Source organism: Physcomitrium patens, chromosome 14 (genome assembly GCF_059467195.1).
Source record: "Physcomitrium patens ecotype Gransden chromosome 14, ASM5946719v1, whole genome shotgun sequence".
Lineage (NCBI taxonomy): Eukaryota > Viridiplantae > Streptophyta > Bryopsida > Funariales > Funariaceae > Physcomitrium > Physcomitrium patens.
Window position 1 is genome coordinate 15,298,702 of NC_143423.1, and position 23,750 is coordinate 15,322,451.

General features: G+C 27.8%; 1 long non-coding RNA gene across 2 annotated transcripts; it reads left to right on the forward strand.

Annotated features, from left to right (window-relative positions):
- Positions 1–18,350: 18,350 nt before the first annotated feature.
- On the forward strand, positions 18,351–22,618 carry LOC141046155 (uncharacterized). 2 transcript variants are annotated; one of them, XR_012218881.2, is made up of 3 exons: positions 18,765–20,518; positions 20,743–21,359; positions 21,941–22,618. It is a non-coding gene; the product is annotated as an uncharacterized LOC141046155 (long non-coding RNA). The 2 variants fall into 2 exon arrangements; XR_012218880.2 differs by having other exon boundaries at positions 18,351–21,359.
- Positions 22,619–23,750: the final 1,132 nt, after the last annotated feature.

Sequence of the window (23,750 nt, forward strand, 5' to 3'; positions counted from 1 at the left end):
GGTATTATAAGTTAAATGAATGTATAGATTCCCACATGTATTTATTAACAAAGGAGTTTTCAACAACTGCAAGAACATACTACTTTTCTTTTATATATTTCTTTGAGTTGAATCAAATTCAGATTTATCAAATGTAATATTTCTTTAATTTTTAATTTTTTTTCCACTTTAATTTGGATATACAACAAAACTTGTCTAATTCATACTATTTTAATTTTAGATTTGAATATTTAATTTCTTTCTTTCTTTCTTTCTTTCTTTCTTTTCTCTCTCTCTCACTCTATATATATATATATATATATATATATTGCAAAAATGGTTGATGAGTTATACCAATATATAGAAATTTGGAGAAAAAAAGTAATTTTCAAGTTACATTGAAGCATCCAAAACAATATCAAATTAGAGAAACAAAAATTCTTTCTTTTTTTTTTTTTTTTCTCTCTCTCTCTCTCTCTCTATATATATATATATATATATATATATATATATAATAATAATAATAAATAGATTAAACTTTATTTTTTAAAAAGATGGATATTGTCATATATGTCTTCTTGATTTTAGCATTGATTTCAAAGAACATAAGTACTTATGTCAAATTTGATATAACCACCTTAAAGAGGTTACAAAGAATATCCATATTTTATATTAAAAGATATTTTTATTGTGGCACAGCCGCATCAATAAGCAAATTGCACAATGTAGTGTTTGAGCAACCCGACAAATGACAAGTGATAGAGATCACCTACCTTACCTATATTCTAATAGTTTTTGCCAATTAAATTAATTACCCAAAAGTTGTGGCTTAGTTAGTTGGAAGTAATTATAAAATTTATGTTTAAAATCTAAAATGGAGAGGGATATATAAAGCATATCAAGAACATTTGTAAGGTGATATAAATTGGTTTCTTCAATTAGCATGGACTCATATTAAATGGGGACCGGAAAGATACAAGATCATATATGATTTTGGAAGTTTTAAGTTTGTCCTCACTATAATTAATATGCACACATATATAGTAATAATAATAATAATAATAATAATAATAATCATAATAATTTTTCTCTAACATAATATATTTGGAAGACAAAAATATTATCAACAAACATGAGCTATCTAATTACTAAAATAAATATTTGGAATCTTGGATTAAGATATATTAGCATGTTAATATAGAGTATCCTATGCTTGGACGACTACCACTTCTACTACCATTAATTCTTATCTACATGTCATTGATTCTTAATTGCAAAGAACCTCTATAGCTTGATAAATTATAAAAAATATATTTAATTTTAAGTAATATAAATATTCATTCATCTTTATGAAATGGACTTGGTGAGAGTAAAAAGTATCATGCAATAGAAGTTATTGCATTATTAAATATTGTGTTATATATATATATATATATAGATACATATTTAATCACTTGATTTAGAAGAATTTATGAAAAATATTGGAATTTGACTTAGAAATTTAAATTCAAATTAGTTTTAAAAATAATAATTAATATTGCAAGAAGTTTTTAATTTTCATTTTTAGGCACATTGAAATCTTTATAAAAAATTATAATTATTTTTTATGAACAAAAAATTTAAAGCCTAAATATTAAGATTATTTTAAAAAAATGAATATGGTATTGAATGATAGATAAAAATGTATATTTTTACAAATATATTTTTTTATTCAAAAAAAATTTCATGAAAATTTTATACCAAAATTTAAAATAGATTCAATATAATCTAAATAAGTTTAAATTATAAATTTTTAGGAATATATATCATTTTTTATATAAAGAATAATTATTGTAATAATACTATCATTAAATAGAATTTGGATGATATCTAACTTATAATACATACATTATAGACAAGTTTTGTATTTTATCTATAATTAAATTTAAATATATTATATAAATTATTATTTAAAAAATAAATCATGTTATAAATTTAATAATTATCACGGATATACATATAAATTCCAATAATTACCTAAATGATTAAATAGAAGTAATTAAAAATAGATTAATTACATAATATCTTCTAAAGAAGCTTTATAGATACAACTTTGACTTTATATGTGTTTGTAATCGATTCGTAAGTTAGAAACTTGGTCAATAAGTTAGCCACATGTCACACATGTTGATAGCTACTCAAACAAGCTAACTATGTGGCGCACATATAAAAAACTTGCCTTGCAAGTTAAGACATGTGTCTTGCAAAGTCAATACATGTTGGAGGTCCTAAAGAATATTGCTATATAACTCCTAGTTAGATAGTATATGGAAGCAAGAGTGAAGCCTTCTTTACTCTTGTCAATGTTTTTTTTATTCTTAGTCTAATTTCAAGAGTCTATACTCTTCTTATCTTTAGCAATAGCCATTCTAGTCTTAATACTATATTACTTTTGGATTGAATATTTTTTCTTCTTGAATTATACAAAAGTAATAGATTTTCTTTATTTTGATTCATGTCCTTGACAATAATATATAATTTTATTTAACAAAAAAAAATATAATATATATAAATATATTTTTATATTGAATGATATAGTTTTAAAAGATTTTTGCATTTTTGAATTAGTGTCCTTTTATAATTTTTTTAAAAAAACTTATATTTTTTTATTTAAATCTACTATTAAAATAAAAAAATTTATAATTTTTTATATAAAATCTTAAATTCTAAAGAAGAAATGTATGATAGACTATTAATTTGTTTGCCACTTAAAAATTCGACAAGATAATTAATATTATAAGTTTATAAAGAAATTCCATATAAATATAATAATTTAATTTTTAAAATATCATAAATTAATATTTTTTATGTAATAAGGTATGGATAGGATATTTGTATTATTTGTACATAGGAATATGTAGGTGGAGTAGTTTTTAGAAAAAAAATTAGAATTTAGGTTAGGATAGTAGTTCATGTAGGATCCACCATAGAACCTTTTAGAAAGGCTTAGGACAATTATCATGGTAGAACCTACCTCTAGAATCTTCTAAGAGAGTAGTGATCTTCGTAGAGCCCACCATTAGGAACATTTTAGAAAGTTCCAAGATAATTGAACAAAGTATAAATATGACTAATTAAAGACATTTGGAACATTTGGTCAAGTATGGCTTTAGATTGTTTTTCTCAATAAAATTTGGTATTCTTGTTCCATTCTATTTGATTTTGTTTGATTCTATTTTCTTCTACTAAGTGTTATCTTCTAAGTTCAATTCTATTTAGTTACTTTTAGTTTTATTCTGATGTGCTTGATCTTATATTGTGTCGAGATATTTGTTGTTATAGATTTGGTTAGGTTTTAGACCTTAGAGAATCCGGTCCTATTTAATTGATATCAGAGCAAGTGTTAGTTTGTTCTTTGGTAGTGACTTGATAACTATCATTTATTTGAAAGTCAATTATTATGATATTATTGAATATTATTTTTGGAATACAACAAGCTATTTTAAGAAGTTAGTCAAGAAGGGAGAAGGTATTATAATAACAAAGTTCAGCAAAGAAATTGTAGCATAGGAGATATGGTGGAGCAATTCCAGATGGAGACTTAGATACAACACCTCTTAGGTGAGATAGCTATTTTGCAAGGGCAAATAGAAGCTTTTAAGACAAGGTGACTTAATATTTGCTAGGTTAAAATTGAGCAAGCTTGATACATACTCAAGAACCTTAAGGTAAGAAGATGTATGCCAATGGCTCTTCAGCATGCGACAGTACCTCCAATTATCTAAGACAAATACCAACAAAGGAATTATATATGCTTCTAGTTATTTGAGAGGTGCAGCAACCATTTGGTGGCAATATTGAGATTAAAGCTATAGAGCTCAAAGCAGATTTGGTGACTAGGATGAATTTGAGACCAAATTTAGGAATCAATTTTGGCATATCAATACGAAGAAGTTAGCTTGTGATTAATTGGCTAACCTTATACAATCCAAGTCAATATAAGATTATATCTCTCAATTTAAGTCCTTATGACTCCAAATTGGCAACGTTTTGGAAGCAAAGATGATGGATCAATTTATACAAGGGTTGAAAACTGTGGTCTAGCAAGAGATAGAATTAAAAGATCCACAAATATTTGAGGAGGCAATTAGAATTGTAGAGAAGGTCGATGCTATAGATTTTAGAAATTGTAGAGTAAGACATATAGTGTGGAGTGCTATGCCCTTAGCCAATATTGTAGTGCAACAACCAATGCCAATAGAGATTGATGCTTTGCAAAGACCATTGATACCACAAAGATGACAAATATTGGCACAAAAGGGATTGTGCTTTTATTAAGAGGAGCCAAACCATCAGATTAGAGACTATTCAAAATGTCAAAGTTCAAGCACCAAAAATTCATATAAGATTTATAATCTTGAAGGCCACTAAGTTGATGAAGAAGTAGAGTAGGAAAAATGAGGCTCTTTTGTAAAGGTACTAAGGGCCAGTGTTGGAGATAATTATTGTTTCTCACAGACAAACGACATGGCCTCAGACAATTATGAGAAAGGTCAACTAGTATGTCTAATAGGTTGACTAAGAAGACAACCGTGTTGAATGCTTGCAGATTGTAATTCTACAAAAAATTACTTTTCAATTGCAATTGATAATCGACTTAGAATTAAAACAAAGATGATCAAAATATGAAATATATATTTAGTAGATGATTGAGAGAACGTGTTAAGCAAAACAAATGAAGAAGAAATTCTAAGACTAAGTAACACATATGCTTTGAGAGAGAAGTTCAGAATAACAAAGCTTAATTATGATGTTATTCTTGGTATGCCATGGCTAGAGGTGGAGAATAAATAAGTCAATTAGCTAACAAAGACAATCTCTTATAAGTATGGAGGATATATAGTGACTCTTTGTTACCATGGGGAATACCTATACTCTTTGCATCTAAAAAAGATAGTGGATTGTGACTTTGTATCGATTATTGGAGCTTCAATAAGTAGACTATCAAGAATGCATATCCACTTCTATGTATAGATGATCTTTTTGACCAATTTTGAGGTGCAATCATCTTTAGCAAATTAGATATTCAAATTGATTATTAGCAAATTCCTATTACCAAAGAGGATATAAAAAAGATGGAATTTCATATGTACTTTAGACATTTTGAGTGGCTTGTATTACCTTTGGTCTCACCAATCCTCCAATTTCTTTTATAGATCACATAAAGAGATTATCTGGAGAACTTTTGGATAAATATGTGGTTTTCTTCATTGATGACATCTTTGTGTATAATAAAATCTCTGAGAAGCATGAACAATATTTATGAGAAGTGATGCATCGTCTATGTAATAGTCACTTCTATTGCAAGCAATTAAAGTGTAAACTTTGGAAGCTGGACGTCATCTTTTTGTTGTATATATTGTCTTTTGAAGGTGTGTGTATACAATAAGATAAGGTGAAAGCAATGGAGGATTGGCCAACTTCCAAGGATGCATCTGAAGTCAATTCATTCTTAGACCTTGATGAATATTATCACCATTTTGTTCAACAATTTGCACATATTACTACCTTATTGATAAGCCTATTAGAGAAAGGTGCTCTATTTGAATGGAAATTAGAATAACAAGGGGCCTTTAATAGATTGAAGGATGCACTCATTACTGCTCTAATATTGCAACCATATGATCTCAACTTTTTTTGCATACTTGACATTGATGCTTTTGACTTTGTTATTGGAGTGGTCTTTCAAGAAGACTTTTATAGGAATCTTCAACTTATGGTCTATGAATCATGTAAGCTTAGAAGAACAAAGCACAATTATTCTACACGTGATTGAGAGCAATTAGTAATTATACATGCCACAAAGATGTGGCAATACTATCTATTGAAGAAGGTAGTGATTATTTAGACCGACCATTGATCCTTGCTACACAATTTGCATCTAAAAAATAATAAATGATGACATCATTGTTAAAAAAAATAGTTGCAGTTTTTTGACATTCAGCTTGAGTATAAGCAAAGACAACAACATATTGTATCCGTCAACTTATCACAAAGACTAGACTTGAAGGCCAAATTAGGAGATAAAGCAAAAGTTGCTACTATTAGTAGTATCAACTTAAATCTAATAAAAAAGATAGAATAAAAAGAATCTATATATTAAGATACTTATTTAAAGATAATTAGCGATCGACCAAAAGAAAGCGATATATAGTATCAAGATTATAGTTTTATTGATGGCTTGTTCTATTTCATGCAGCGGATTTATATACTTGATAATGCTATACTCTGGACATACATACTTCAAGATGGACATGACATTCCAATATCTTGACACTTAGGGCGAGAAAAGATTTTAGAACAGATTTCAAGAACATGGTTTTGTGTAGATTTAGATTGTATTTATTGAGCTTTTGTACACCCTTACGAGTCATGCCAATATTACAAGACACACAACACATCATCTTTTAGACTATTAAAGCTAATTTTACTACCTACAACATGTTAGGAGCAGGTGACTATGGATCTCATAATGTATTTGGTCCAAATGCCTCACAATCATATTACGGTTGTTTTCTTTGTGGACCGACTCTCGAAGCAACTTCACTTTGTTGCAATACACTGTGATATTGATGCCTTAGCACTTGCATAAATCTTCTTTAACTTTATCTTTTTTCAACATAAATTACCTCGTGCCATCATTTCAGATTGAGATCCGTACTTCCCGGGGAGTTTTGGCAAGCCTTGTTTAAGCTACTCGAAACATGACTTAATATGTCTATGACTTTCCATCCTTAAATAAATAGACAAAAGAGCATGCAAATTTGACCCTAGAAGATATGATATGGTTATTTGTGATAGTTTATTATAATGATTGGAATGAATATTTGATGTCCTTAAAATTTACCTACAATAATAATATTCAAGCAAGTACTGTTAATTCACTATTCTTCTTTAACACTAATTAGCATCTTATTATGCTAGCAACCATCTATTATTCTATCAACACCAATAATCCAACAACGAAAGAGTTTATGCAATGGCCTACAACAGCCTTGTAAGAAGCACGACACCATCTTCTTACTGCAAAAAATTGACAGAAGCAATATGTAGATAACTATCAACAATACAAGACCTTCCAAGAAGGTGACTAAGTATCAAGGACATGAACTAAAAGATGATGTATAAACCAATGAAATCCATTCTCTTATTGTTATACGATTATATGATAAAAATATGACTAAAATGATTTTTTAATTAATACTCTATTATATTAGTTCAATAAGAATTCAAAATATTTTAATAAAGATTTTATGAAAGTTTCTTAGGCTATTTTCTTGTCTTAATAGCAAGTAGATAAAATTTAGTTAGTATTATTACTTTTTAGGATATAGAAATTCTTTTATAACCTTAGAAAGGCCATAAATTGATAAAATTAGAATAGAAGAAGTAAATAGTTGATATAGTTGATACTAAGGTCAAATTTAGGGTAGGATTGTACTAAAAAATCCTTAGGATAGGTTAGATTTATACCTGGAGGTCGACCGTTTATGAAATAGGATTGAAATCAGACCTCTAGTTACTAAAACGACTGCCTAAGACAAATTAGAGATTCATTTGAAGATTGAAGATTAGGATTTGAGAGCTAGCTTAGAGCTCTTTCCAAAAGCATAAGGATTGTTTTTGTAGGATTTTTAAAGACTTAGCAATTGTTATTCAAAGTTAGGATTTGTATTGGTGATTTGGATTTTATAAAATATACCTAGGGTTGGCAATTTTGGCTAGTTCGTACAATTGCTATAACTCCTAAGATTCAAAATTTTAAATTCTTTGGATTATTAGGTGTGCTAAGTGTATACAAAATTTTGTTGTAATCCAATGGAGTGGTTTAGAGATATCTAGTTTTTACCACAAGAAGGTTTCGGAAGTTAGCAGTTTAGGATTAGGTAGGATTTCAGTGATATCTAAAGTTCTATTAGTTGAATCAAGGTGAAATTTGGCATGGTATTGTAAGACTTAAAGATCAAGGTGCATGCCAATTTTGAGTTAAAATTAATAGTTGGAGAAGGAGAAATCACCACTAGAATGTTTACTTTTCTTTTCAAGTTGGCGGCTGAGTGACATTAGTACAATTTTTGAAGGTTTTCTCACAATTTATAAGTTGGATTGGGCTGAAAATTCTTGAGCATATAGAAGACTTACATTGAAAATTTATGCAAAATTTTATGTCAAGTAGACAATGAGAATAGAAGTTACAGCTTATTAAAGCTCATTGATTAGGATTGGAGCTTATAAGAAAAATCTAAATTGCTTAAATATGAAAGTAACAAGGTAATTGAGGTTTATGTATGATTGAGGCTACTAAGAAGAATATTTTTTAGCACTTTTAAATTGAAATTTGGATTATATTCTTCTCACATGGATGAAACTTATTAGGATTTTTTTCAATGTTTGTAAAACGTAACCTCACTTTTTACAACTAGATGCTCGGTGCATTTCCATGCAAGACAACACCTTACACGACACCATGTCAAAGAAAGAGTAATAAAATAAAAATAAAGAAGTATGAATATTAAAATAAAACTAGAATAGCTTATTTCCAAAAGACAAGGAAACTTAAAACTCTTGAAACTAGAGTAGAAGCAAGAAAGGAGTTGACAAGAGTGAAGAGGGCTTTAGTCTTGTCTCTATATATACTATCTTACTAGGGACTATGTGGTAATGTTCTATAGGACTTCTAATATGTATTGACTTTGTAGGATACATGCCTTGATTTATAAAGCAAGTTTTTATATGTGTGGGCCACATAGTTAGCTTGCTCTTCAAGCTAACAACATGTGTGGCACAAGACTAACTTGTTGACCACTTTTTTAACTCAAAAAATTAATTATAGATACCTGTAAAGTCAAAGCAGTGTCTATAAAGCTTCAAAAAAGCTTCTATAGAAGATATTATAGAATTAACTTATTTATACCTACTTATATATATTTCTACATATTTATATAGATCCTTATTTGCTTACATGTGTATATCTGTGACATTACCCTCCTTTTTTAGGAACAAGTTCTACAAAGAGCAGTCATGATATGTTGAGGAAATCTATGATACGACAAATTATATTTGCCACATATTTAGATCTTTGTTTTCTTCAAAGATGGTTGATAAGGGCTCTCAACCATCAATAGTTTTTCATACCAAGGCAAAAAGATCACCCTGTTATTTGATCATTATTGAGGCCTTCATAACTTTCTTGAAATAAAATATTTAGAACACTATCAAGAATTGTTCCTACCTTTATTAAAATTACCAAACATCGGGAGTCTCTTTCAAGGTAATGATACCAAATCCATTGTTTGTTTTGTAGAAGTATGTACCATGTTACTATAAGCAAATTTTGCCAATAGCAAAAGAAATGTCCAATCATCTTGTTGGTAGTTGATGATACATCTTAAATATTGTTTGAAGACTTAATTAACACGCTCCGTTTGTCCATGAGTTTAAGAATAGAATGCCAAAGATAGTTTTATATCTACTTTTAAAATCTTGAAAAGAGTCTACCAAAATCTTAATACAAACTGAGTTCGTCTATCAAATACAATATCCTTGGATAATCCATAATAGCAATAGATATTATCAAGAAAGAGTTTAGTTGTTTCTTCATATAAAATAGATATTGTACATGGTATAAAATGTGCCATCTTAATAAAATAATCTACTATCATGAATATAGAGTCATAAGAACTTGAGATTGAAAGATTCATGATGAAATCCATAGAAACAAAAGACCATGGTTGTTTTAGAATAGATAATGGTTGAAGAAGTTCATAAAGTCGATGATAGAGAGTTTTTGACCTTAAACAAATGTCGCATAACTGAATAAAGTCTTTCACACCCTTCCACATTTGTAGCCACCAAAAATCTTTGGATATAAGCTCCTAAGTCTTATTGTATCCAAAATGTCATGCTGCAGAAAAATCATGAGGTGCTCGACGAACACGTAATCATGCTTCTTCTTTTGGAATATATAATCAAACTTTGAAATAGAGTAGATTATTTTTGAACTCAAACTTAGAAGTATTTTGGGACTTAGAAGAAAGATTCTTGATATTGTGAATAAGAGGATCAGAAGACATACTTGATTGGATTTGTTTTATAAGATATGAATCAACAACCAATGTTGATTTCATTACTTGGAGATGAAAATGGTTTGGCATCAAGAGAATTCTTTTTTGTTGATCAAAAGATGCATTTCCTTCTTTTAATGGAAGATAAGAACATTTGATAAATTTTATTATTTTTTAGGTTGATATGTGAACTTTAAATCAAATCTTGATAAAGACATGCTCCATCAGACTTGGTGATGATTTAAAACACATGCTGACATGAAGTATTTGGGATTCTTATGGTGCGTATATATGGTGACTAAATAAGAAGCATCTTTTAGATGATGATGCCATTCTTGAAATGAATCCACGATTGTGAGAAGTTCTTTGTTGTGGATTTCATAATTAATTTTGGATGTTGAAAAAGTTTTAGAATAAAGTGGAGTTGCAACTCGAAAAAAGTCTTTGATAAAGATCCAATAATAGTTGATAAAGCCCAAAAAGTATTATACATCTCTTATTGTTTTTGAAATCTTCTAATCCATAATGGTGTGAACTTTCTTAGGATCCATCATAAGTCCATCATTTGAAATGATCTTTTCTAAGAAGTTGACTTGAATAATATAGAATACATACTTTTTTATCTTAGCAAAAAGTCTCGCATCTCTTAATTTTTGTAACACATATCGAACATGAAGTTCATATTCATTTATATTCTTAAAATAGATCAAGATATCGTCCAAATAATAGATAACAAAATCATCTAAAAACTCTCAAAAAACATCATTCATTAGATGTTGAAAAGTTACCGGTGCATTTGTAAGTCCAAAAGGCATGACACTGTATTCAAAATGTCCATACCTAGTTTGAAATGTGGTCTTTCATTCATCTCTTGCTTTAATACGTACTAGATTATATGCTCTCTGTAGATTTATTTTTGTGTAGAACTTAGCTTGATTCAGTTGTTCAAGAAATCTGGATATCAAAGGTAGAGGGTACCTATTCTTGATGGTAATCTTCTTGAATCCTCAATAATCAATACACATATGCAATTATCCATCTTTTTTCTTCACAAGTAAGATTAGAGCTTTTATTGGTGATTTGAAATGGCGTGTGAAATTCTTGGTTAGATTTTCTTCAATATATTCCTTGATTTCAGCTAATTCATTTTGTGATAAACTATAGATTGGTCCAAATGGAGGTTATTCTCCTTCTTGACGACCAATTCAGCAATCATAGAGACAATGTTCTACAAGATTATTCACATTCTTCTTCTAAAATACATCTTGAAATTCTTGATATTGGCTTAGAATGTCACTTACAATCTTTGCATCATTAGAAATAGGTGTGGAGAAAATGACACAAGGTGATCTTTCTTTTGTAGCACACAAAAAAGCTCTTACACCTACAAACACAAGTTTTATCGTGTTAGATTTATGACTTTCTATTAGATTAATTTCACTCTTAGTTATACTTTTAGAAAAGTTAAGAGTACGAAAAATCCAATCTATGCAAAGATTATATTTTTTTAACCATGATAAACCTAAAATGACTAGATTAGAGGAAGATCTAATTATATTAAAGATTACACAAGTATTATGACCATTTATTGCTACATTTATAGGAATTTTTTCATGAGTAATATCTCCAGAAGACAACGGACAACTATCTATGACTTTTACATGAATATGTTTAGTTTTTTGTACTAACAATATTTTATGACTTTTAACAAATTCTACATCTAAAAAATAAGTTGAAGCTCCTGAATCTATCAAGGCAGGGACTTTTTAACTATTAGATCTTAAATGAATATCTATTATAATATAAGAAGAAGTTTTTGAGAAGAGGATAGGATATTTATTAGAAATTGTACAAGATTCCAGCCGCATAGTTCCTATTATTGTTGGACAAATTTTTTTTTGATACATTATCTTCTTTGATAGATGTGCTCCTCATTTTATGATTTTATCATTTCTTTTGATATTTCTGAGCACTGTGTTTAGGTTCTCCTAAATATAAGTATAATCCTTTTTGATGGCAACGAGTCTTTTCTTGTTCGATAAGAAGTTTAAAACGTATTGTATCAATTTGCATATCCTCTACTTCTAAATGTATGTATTGAAGAGATGTTGATGTTGCCATCAAATTGTAGTAATATTGAGGCCTATTTATCCGAGTCTCACATCAAAATTTAAAAAGTCAATTATCATATTTCACAGCAAAGTCAATTGCTTGACTCAATATTTGAAGATTAGATAAGTTGAGCATTAATTTCTTTACTTTATATTGTAATCTATAGAAAAATTAGCTAATAGGTGCAGCATCATTTTACTTGATATTAGTTATAAGTTGTCAAAATTAGGAAGCCTACAACATTACAAATCGATAGCCTTGTCGCAAAATACAAATCTTGTTGGTTGCAACACGAGTTGCATCATGTTCTCCATATATGGATTGAAATTTCACCAAAAATATATCCAAATTATCCAATATTGGATCTCATCATTGAAGAAAAGATGAAAACCATAATAATGCTGAACTTGAAAGAAGTGTACCGATGAATATAATTTGTGATCTTTGAGTTGAATAGCTTTGAGATTGAAGTTCAATCACAAGATGTACTTAATTGATAAATCCTCAAAATTTGGATCTTAAACCATCAAACTTCTTGTACAGGGTAACTCCTGGTTCTCTAACACTTGAAGGATGTTCTATCATGGGTGGAGGGATATGATTTGGTGCAGATGTTGAAGCATCTCTAATTATCTCTATACCCTCACTTCTTGCCACTCTTGTTGATCCTTGTGGTGGTAAGCTAAGTTGATGCATCACAAGCATGAACTCCTTCAATTGCTCTTGTATTTGTGCCATTGCACTTTTCATTTCAACAAGCTTTGTCATAATAACACTCAAAAAGATATCTAATATCACTCAAGATAAGTAAAAGAAAGGACTTGAGGACAAAAAAAATACTAAGAACAATATCAATTTAGAAGAAAGTAATCCTTAACTTCTAATATGCTTATGTCTTATCATGAGAAAGGAATAATCCACTCTTAATCAAGACAAGTCAAAGCTCTGATATTGTAAGTGTATTCTTGTCAATTTGTTAAGAACATGAATTAAAAGATGATACATAAATCAATGAAATCCATGTCAAAGAAAGAATAATAAAATAAAAATAAAGAAGTATGTATATTAAAAAAAAAATTGAATGGCTTATTACCAAAAGATAAGGAAACTTAAGACTTTTGAAATTAGAGTAGAAGCAAGAAAGGAATTGATAAGAGTGAAGAGGGCTTCGCTCTTGTCTCTATATATACTATTTAACTAGGGACTACGTGGTGATATTCTATAGGACCTCCAATATGTGTTGACTTTGTAGGACACATGCCTTGACTTATAAGATAAGTTTTTTTATGAGTGGGCCTCATAGATAGCTTGATCTTCAAGCTAACAACACATGTGATACATGGCCAACTTGTTGACTATTTTTCTAATCCAAAAAGTCAACTATAGACACCTATAAAGTCAAAATAGGTATATGAAGCTTTTAAGAAGCTTCTATAGAAGATATTATAGAATTAACTTATTTTTACCTACTTCTACTTATTTCTATTTATTTATACAAGTAATTATTAGCTTACATGTGTATGTCCATGTCACTAGGTATTACTTTCTAATGCCAACCTTTGACTTGCTATATCAACCCAAGTCCGTAAGTTATCACCTTAATAGTTTAGATCTTTTTGTATTTTTGTAGTAATTTCTAATATTGTATATTGCCTCAAGCTTTCGCCACATGTTTGGATCTATCCAATCTTCTATGTTTTGCAGCTCAAAGAGTTTCATATTGAACTATAGTGCTTTTTGGACCAACATCAATCACCACTACTACTATTAGTTGTGATTGATGACCAACAAAAGTATGAAATAGATAGTATTTTGGAGCATTGCTATCTTTGTAGTGGCAATGGATGTCCACAACTTTAGTACAAAGTTCTCTAAAAAGGTTATTCCATCTAAAATGCATCTTAAACCTAAATCCTTAAACCCTAAATCCTAAACCTTCTAGGAAGGTTTCAGGCAGTAATCATGATGGAACCCACCTCTAGAATCTTTTAAAGAACAATGATCTTGGTGGGGCCTACCATTATGGATACTTTAGAAAATTCTAGGATAATTGAACAAAGTATAAATAAGACTTACTAAGTCCATTTGGGGCATTTGGTTAGGTATGGCTTTAGAATCTTTTTCTTAATAAATTTTGATTTTATTATTTCGTTCTATTTGATTTTGTTTGGTTCTATTTTATTCTACTTAGTATTGTCTTGTAGGTTCCATTCCGTGTAATTACTTTCAGTTTTATTCTGGTGTACTTGATCTTAAGTTGTGTTGAGATATTTGTTGTTATAGATTTAGTAAGGTTTTAGACCTTAGAGCATCTGATCCTATTTCATTATGTCTTAATGGTTATGATTGCCATATATGAATTTATTAAATTATTACATCAATTAAAATAATATTTACTAATAATAGACTAAATTACTCTTTATTTAAAAAGATGTAAAATAAAAATATATACTTTAAATTATATATATATATATATATATATATATATATATACATATATATTATTTATCTAAAAGATATAATATAAATATGGAAGTTTTTTTTAAAAAGAATTAACTTTAAAAATATGATGATAAATACATATTTCTTACTTAATTTATTAATAAGAAAAAAATAAAATTAGTTTATAATTAGCGTTAATGGTAGAAATTATAATTCTACTTGTAATTGTAGGTAATATAGATAAATATCTATATTGTAAGCAATATAGATACAAATTCAAAAGCATTAATTTGTTTTTGACTAAAGAATATAAACTTTTGAAATTAAAATATAAGAATTATATGTCTTTTTTATTAAAAAAAAGCCTCGAAGTTGGAAATAAATTTATAAAAAATCCATCTATGGCATTGCTTTAACTTGAAAATTAGTAGGTATCATTTTTTTAAATAATGATAGAATCTGATTTTTAAGAAAATATTTAAGTTCATATTTTATAAAGGTATTATATATCTTAAAAGATAAAGATTATGATGTTTCTAAAATATAAAAAAAATCTGATATATAGATTATAAATAAATAAATAAATATTTAGTCTCTATAAAAGTGCTCATGTATTACATTGAAAAGTGTTGGTGGATAAAATTGATGTACATATTGATTGCATTATCCTAAAATACTTTTTTAAGTAATAAACTTTTGTAATCATGCATTAGATAGTTTGCATATTAGATTTCACCAACTAAACTTGCTTACATGATTTTTGTATAAAAAATATTATTATAAATTAATAATAAATGATATAAATCATATTTTGTTTCTAATAATTCTTTTATGTTTTATTAAAATGATAAATAACTAAACTAAATTAAATCTGATTATGTTAAATAATTCATATATAATTAATAAATATAAATATAAATATTTAAATACTATAATTTCTTTAAAAAATACGTTTTTATTTTAATATTTTTTTCAAAAAATATTAAACATAAAATTAAAAAATAAATATATTTATGGAAAAATATCATATATTCTTCTAAAATATGTTGAAATATTAGGAATAATTCAATATTCTTGATGATAGTAAATCTACCTTTCAACTCAATATGCTATTTAATTATTATCTTTAAAATAAAACTATGGTCCAACCTGTTGTAGAAAAATTGATGGGCCCTCTTTGGCACTTTTTGGAAAATAAATGTATTATATGTAGTCTACATGGTATAAGATCAGGACACTAGTAGAAAATAACCAATCCATTGTTGTGTAGATGGATTATTGACCTGCACATTAATATTGTCATCGTTGTGATCTAACACAAGTTAATCCTAGCTGGTGAAACAAGCAACAACGTATAGTCCTTACTTTTGTTGTTATTGTTGTTCTTCTTTTGCACATGATTTCTACCATATCACAACTAATGCCATTGCTGAAATACTATCTAAGGAAGAGAGCTTGAAGGAAAATCAAACCACGTTGAGTAAGAGTGACTATAGCATGGCTGCATAGATTATTGTCATTTAATGAGTGTACTAGTTTTTATTGTATGTGTTACCATTTTGATAGGCTTAAACATCAGATTTGCCTCACATGAAGTACTATGTAGGGATTCAAAATTAGATGTAGAAAAATTGAAGCTAAGAAATATTGAGGAGAAGTTTAGTACTAATCTCTACATCAAGAGAAGCTTCTTCAAATCCATATTATTAAAATCTGTAAGTTGCAAAGAAGCAAGGCATCAACTACCTATAAATAAAACTATAATATCATGTAAGTAATAATATTACAAACATTTGTCTTGTTGAAGTAGATTCATTGTAGCTTGCTTAATTTACATGTTGCTATATTTATAAAATATACATTTGTATATTTTATATTTTCTAAGTTAAATCTATTAATTTTCAATATTTTTTTCTCTAAAAATTGAAATAATATGATTCTATTAAATTATACAAAATTTCAATACAAAAGAATAAAACTTTAGACCATATAAATGATGAAGGTATTGTGTTGTAGAGAGCAATATTGCATGGTAAATATTGTAAGCGACTTTTTTCCTTGAGACTTATTTTGTATGATGAAAAAAGAAACATATATCTAAAAATAAAGTAACTCTAAATCAGCTTGTACTCAAGACCTAAACAAGCAAAACTTTGACAAATATTAGAACAATCCAATAAAAATCAATATCAGAGGTTACTAAATACATTAACCTCAAGACATACTCCAAGCCATTTCAACTATAGTTTGTTATACAATTCTTTCATTCATAATGATATCTCATATCACCACCAAAGTAGTGTGTATGCTGAAGAATACATATCTTTTATTTATAAAAAAACACAATGTGATATTTCAGGCATCATATTTGAATTGGTTGTAATGAGGCAAAATTAGCTACAATACAAGGCATATTATGCCAAAGAAAGTTTGTTGATTTCTTTGTGGTATGCACGTTGGTCCCCAATATCAAGTGTTGTTATAACATCCTAGCATTAATGAAGTTGTTGTAATAATTTTTAATAAATGTGTTGCTTTTGCAAAAAGGAATATTATTCTTTATCTTGTTAAAGGTCTTTTAATGAAGATTAATAAAGTATATGGTGCATATGATCTCTTTATATATCCTATTATTTTTATTTATGAAGAATATGAATGGAATTTAAATATATCCTATAAAAGAGTAAAAACAATGGAATTCAAAAATAATGGATCAATGAATCTAAAAATAGAACTTAAATGTATGCAATGGATTATGATTTGTATTGCTTATACTTTCGTAAGCTTGAGGTTGGCTTTATTCATTGTTGTAGAAGACTTTTTTAAAAAATAGGATATTCAAAAATTAATCAAATATGTCTTTATTGGCTCTAATTTAATCAATGTGCAATTTGTGCTAATTTATACCAAGAATTGGTTAATCACCTAAAAATTGATAATGATTTAAAAAATATAGGTGATTTTTACTTCTTTTCTAAAAAATGATAGGTATATGTATCAATGCTACTTAGATATAAATAGCACAATTTAAGACTATGGCAAGCCAAATCTTTTTTTATTAACTTTACTTATAATCTATGTTGGCCAAAAGTTGCAATAGAACTACTAGAAATGCAAACAACATCAGACCATCTTTATTTGGTTACTAAAGCATTCTAATAATAATTTTCAATGTTATAAGTGTTTTTAATGGAAGATGAAATTTTTGAAAAAAATATTGTGAATATCCATGTTGTCCAGTTTTACAAATGTAATTTGTTACATTCTCATTTCTTAATTTTCTTTTATTATAATGACAAATTTTTATATTTTTCTAATTAAAGAATTATTATTTTAGCTAAAATTCCAAACCTTAAGATTTAATCTCAATTTTATGTTTATGTCACAAATTGTATGGTTTACCAATATTTTGGACATTTCAAACCACTACCCTATGTATGGTAGATGGTGTTTATCAAAAATAGTATTAAAGAAAATTTTAAGATAAAACTTATAAAGATGGTAATAATTATCCATTTATTATTAAAAAAAAAAATTATAAAAAAATGGTAACAAAATTGTAAATGTAAAAGACAAAGTTCTAAACAATCAATGGATAGTTTCCTACAATCTATTTTTTTTTTAGATTTTTGAGTGCCAAATTAATATTAAAGTATATTTTATTATAATTATAATAAATTACTTTTATAAATATGTCTTTAAGGGGCATAACTATGTAATTTTTTATCGTCAATGCCTTTGCAAGAAGTCAATAATATAGAAGCTCCAAACAATATTAAGTAATATTTTGATGCTCGCTATGTTTCATCACCAAAAGCATCTTAGAAAATATTTAATTTAAGCTTCAATGTAGAAGCCATAATATTCAATAATTATAAGTCCACCTTTCAAATCTAAATACCATGTACTATAAATCTAATGGAAATCCAAATGATGTGCTTGTTAGATAAAAATAGACAATATTAATAGAATCTTTTGTAACATGTGCAAACAATAACATAACTAAAAACCTATTATACAACAAATTTCTAAAGTACCATACATAGAAGGAAAAAAATTGATACAAAAAGATCTTTAGTAGAAACACAATTATTAAGCAAATAGATAGTTGCAATCTATTTCAAGAGGAATAATTCTACTTACGCTTATTCTTGTTTCACATTTAAAATCCTCATTTTTTTGAATATTTCTAAATATTTGATCATATATTTTAGCTTTTATTTCAAGATGCAACCAATGCCCCTAGATACATTAAAGATGACACATAGTGGCTTTGTACAATGAAAATGTTCTTGATAAATAAATGTCAACCATAGTGAGATTATTGTTTGCTCATATTTTACTTTTTGGAAATCCATTGAATATTAAAAATTTGTGGTATGCAAATGTTGTCCCTACTATAAAAGATTTTGTTTGTGATTTATGTTTGCAATAAGGTGTTGTTGTTGTCAATCATTCTATTACTATTATCAAAGCTTTATTTAACAATCAATGACATTTTTTACAAAATGATAAATGTTTGATTGAGTTTCTATGTCCACTTTATTTAGATGTGGAGATTGTCATTTAGTTAATACTTGCTCAAGGTAGCCAATTATTTGCAAGCTATATGTGATATGACCATGTTGAGATAAACATTGTTCTAAATGCAATTCCATTACAAAATAATAAACAACAAATTATACACAATATAATTATTCTTGCTAAAAATAATAATGATTGCAACAAAAGATTTTATTTTTATTGATGGCTGTAGATATATGAAAAATTTCTTTATTTACAAAATTTTATTGGCCTATTATAGGAAAAAATAAAAAAATAAAATATCATAATTGTTGCTTCTTTTAGCTTTACAATATTGCTACTTTTATGTAAAAAATCAAATTTTCTTTACTTTTAAGATCTTGTTCAATCTTAATAACAATGCCAATTGCATCTTTACAAAAGAATCAAAACTAATAAGAATGTTGAAGGCTGCTAAAATATTCATATGGAATAAAGCTCTAATGACCAACAAAGTGGCTTTTGAAGCTATGGATAGGTTGCTTTGTGATATAATCAATATTAATCAATCATTTGGTGAATATTTTTTTTGTATTGGACAAGGACTTTTGATAAATTTTGTTGGTTCTTTGTTGTAGAACAAAAACACAAATTAGTAATACAATCTTAAAATTCTCTTATGTATGGCTATTTGTAAAAAAAAAAAAAAAAAAAAAAAAAAAAAAATCTTACTACTAACATGGAATTGCACCAAGCTAATAGACCAAAAAAGAAAAAAATAAAATAGATCCTTTGCGTTGGTGAAAGAAAAGAATTTATTTACCAAGATATAGGAAAAAACACAATTTGTGTTCCTCAAAGAATTACTATTTGCGGGATCATTGATCAATTAATTAAAAAAGTCTATGGCAATGTTGTTGACTATGCCAATGATCACAAATACATTAGTGATCACAAGTAAATTGTGCAATTTTATCCACCATGAACTCATCTATTGATGCTCTTAATATTCAAATTGTGCAAAATTTTCTCAATAAAGATGTAAAATTTATTTCTCCAAACTTAATTTTCTATAAATGAATTGCCATCTCATTTATTAAAGTTGAGGGTTGGAACTCCAATAATTGTATCACAAAACATAGCAAGAGAAATAGGCAATGAAACACAACTTATTATAGATGCCTTTACTCCATATATCATCACGATTGAAGTTCTAATTAGTATTGAAGTAGGCAAAAAAGTCTTTATTTCACAAATAAACTTAGAATCAATGAATGTGGAACTTCCTTTCAAATTAAGACAAAGACGATTCCCAATTAAATGGGAGAAGGGGTGCTTTCCTAGAGGTGCTTTTTTGATGACAATCAACAAATCCCAAGGTCAAACAGTCCATATCTTAGAACTTTATTTGCCAAAACCTACATTCTTTCATAGACAATTATATGTGGCATTGTTGCATGTTAAATCTAAGCATGGCATCATACAACTTTCCAACAACACTAAACTCTTTAAATATACTAAAAATATTATTTACGGTGAAATATTTGAACGTTGACATTTAAGACAATGAAATCTTGACATTTGTTTTTTAACCGATGCACAGCAAGGGCCCCAAGGCTAGTATATATAAAAAAAGCCAAAAAAAATGCTGAAATAAAATGGATAATAATAAATTAAAGATGCTTGTAAATGAAATGAGCAGCAGTGCAGAAGAAGCAGTGGGAAAGAATATATTGTGATGCAGGGAAATGAAAGCAAAGGATTTTAGGGTTTGCATGGGCCTCGTCATGTCATGGCTGCTGCGCCCGGTCCGTTTCGGGTGGAGACCGAGGAGGAGAGCAGTGGTCGAGTCAGATGTTGCCGGCCTCCGCGAGTCTCACGTCAATGCTCCTGCTCAACACGGCCTTTCGTACCAATCGCACGCACAATCGGTCGGTCGGCGAGCACTCTGCAGTGGCTGGAATGCGTTGATCTATTCCCTTTCTTCGTCAGACGACAACCGACGCGACGGCATTTTGAATCGTCTCAAGCAATACTTTGCAGCGCGAGAGTACGCTGTGTAGGGTTTTGTCAGATTGTGTAAGGACGAGCAGCTGAACCACGCATTTGTGGCGTTGTCGCCGCACTCCGTGCCCTCGGGTTGTGCAATTCCCCCGGCGACGAACTCGGGGTTGTAGTGCGCGCTCTATCCCATGCCGACCTGATCGATTTCCTTCGTGGGTGAGCTCGCACCCTTTTCGCCAGCAAAATTTCCTCGCACATTTGCATGGACTCGCCACTACTCCGCGATCTGCACTACTATTGAGAGTTTGCCATGCTTCACCAGCCCTAATTTTCTTCTTGTTATGATAAAAATAAATACACATGATTTTGTTGCTAAGTTACACACGTTGGATGGGGCTTGTCACATTAGGCAATAGATAACTATACATGTTGCTGATTTTTGATATTTGAAACTGTCTTTTTAATGCTAGTGGTACAGTGAATTTTATGTACTCATAATTTTTGATGTTTGATCATTTTTTGAAGACAATGCATAAATTATAATTTTAAAAGGATTTTAGTTACAGAAATATCTTAAAGAAATATTAAAAGTTTATATTAAATCCTAATATATATATATATATATATATATATATTTGAAATATAATATATTGTCTATTATATTATACATATATTTATCTATAAACATGTATTTATTTATAATATATTATATTAATAAAGTAGAGCCTTAGCATTAAGATAATTTACCTTGCAAAAAGATAAAATAAAAATTATAATTCATATTACAAATTGGAAAGGATGGAGGAAGAAAGAATGGAGGAAGAAAGAATGGAGGAAGAAAGAATGGAAGGGAGGAAGTTCTAAGGTACAATATACTTGCCCTTTTCAACTTTGGTTGCTTTCTATTTTTCTCTCACGACAAATTTCAAATCCTTGAATCCAATTGAAGTGCTTGTTTTTTCCACTTTATTGTATCCTAATGCCTTTCATATTCTATAAACTCCACAAATCAATAAATGTTCTTTCATTTTCCAAAGTCTAGGCCAATACTACATTAAAATCATCCCAAAAGTTCAATCAAATCTTTTTACATGCAACTTTATAAGAATTATTTATAATTTAATAACACAAAATCTTTGAAAGCAAGTAGTGGAAATTGGCTTTGGAGCAATTGATGTAAATAGTCCAATATTACAACAACAATACTCCACACATATAATAACAATTATAAGAATAGAAATAAATATCAAGGCTATTTAGTGGAATATTAAAGAGATGAATATAGCTTTGAAGAATGCTGCCTTGGAGATTGAAAGCGCTCTGTAGATTGGGATAACTTTAAAAATCAATCAAAACTTACAACTACAATTTTTATTTGCGAAATAGTTTAATTTATTTTAGTAATTTTATAATCATTTTGACATCACCAAACAAACATAATTCTATTACATATAAAATATGATTAATTCCACTCCAATTTTTGCTATTACCACCAAAATCTGCCATCTCTTCCATACTATCATAACTATTTGTTATATTTATTGTAATTTTTAAATTTTTTATTCCAATAGAAAAATTATTAATTAATTCTACAATATTTTTTAGTGAATTTATATATGAATAATATATTTTACTGATAAAAAATAATTAAACTTTTAATAGATAAAATTTGTGGTGGCATTAGCATATATATATATATATATATATAAAAGACTTCATCATGTTATTTATAAAATAAAATAAAATATCTTATTATTAATTTAATACTAATTAAATCTTTTTTCTAATATGTTTCCAAAATTTACTAAAAATATCACATTTTAACTGTTTATTTAGTTAAATTTAAAAATTAATACAACAAGATTTTTTTAATATTTAAAACTTATAAAATATTTTACTACCATTTCTTTTATTTTATTCTATGTATATGTATTTGAAAAAAAATCAATCACATCCTAAAATTTCAGATTGTTACATTGTTTTTTTTTTTATATTATTTTTAAGATATACATATCTATCATTAAATATGATATATTTACTATAATTAAATATTCTGATGACCGGATCTAAAACATTATGATTTTAGTCCAAGTGTATTTATTATTAATTAGGCAAAAAGATACAAATCTTCTTCTCTTAGTGCAATGAAACAAATTCAATCAAAGCAAGGTCTTGTAACCACTGACTTGAGGATATGGTAGATTTATATATATATATATATTATCCACCATATTCTGATTTATTGTCATCTTTTCCCATCTAGTGTCTCCATTATGATTGCAATGTAATGGTTTTTTGATATTTTTTGTATTTTATTTTTATTTTTATTTTTTGTAGATTTTAACTATATATATTTAATGTATCTTTAGAATAATTAGTTTTAATTGGATGTTTCATTTGATGATTTGATGGTTTAAATAAGCAAGATATAAATTGTAACTATATATATATATATATATATATATATACACACACACACACACACATACATACATACATATGTATGTGCACCTATATTTGTTGAATTTTCTTGTTCTATTTTGTTCTTCGCATATTGCAGTTTGTTACAAAATTCAAATTTCAGTTACAACTCTTAATCTTGATTTG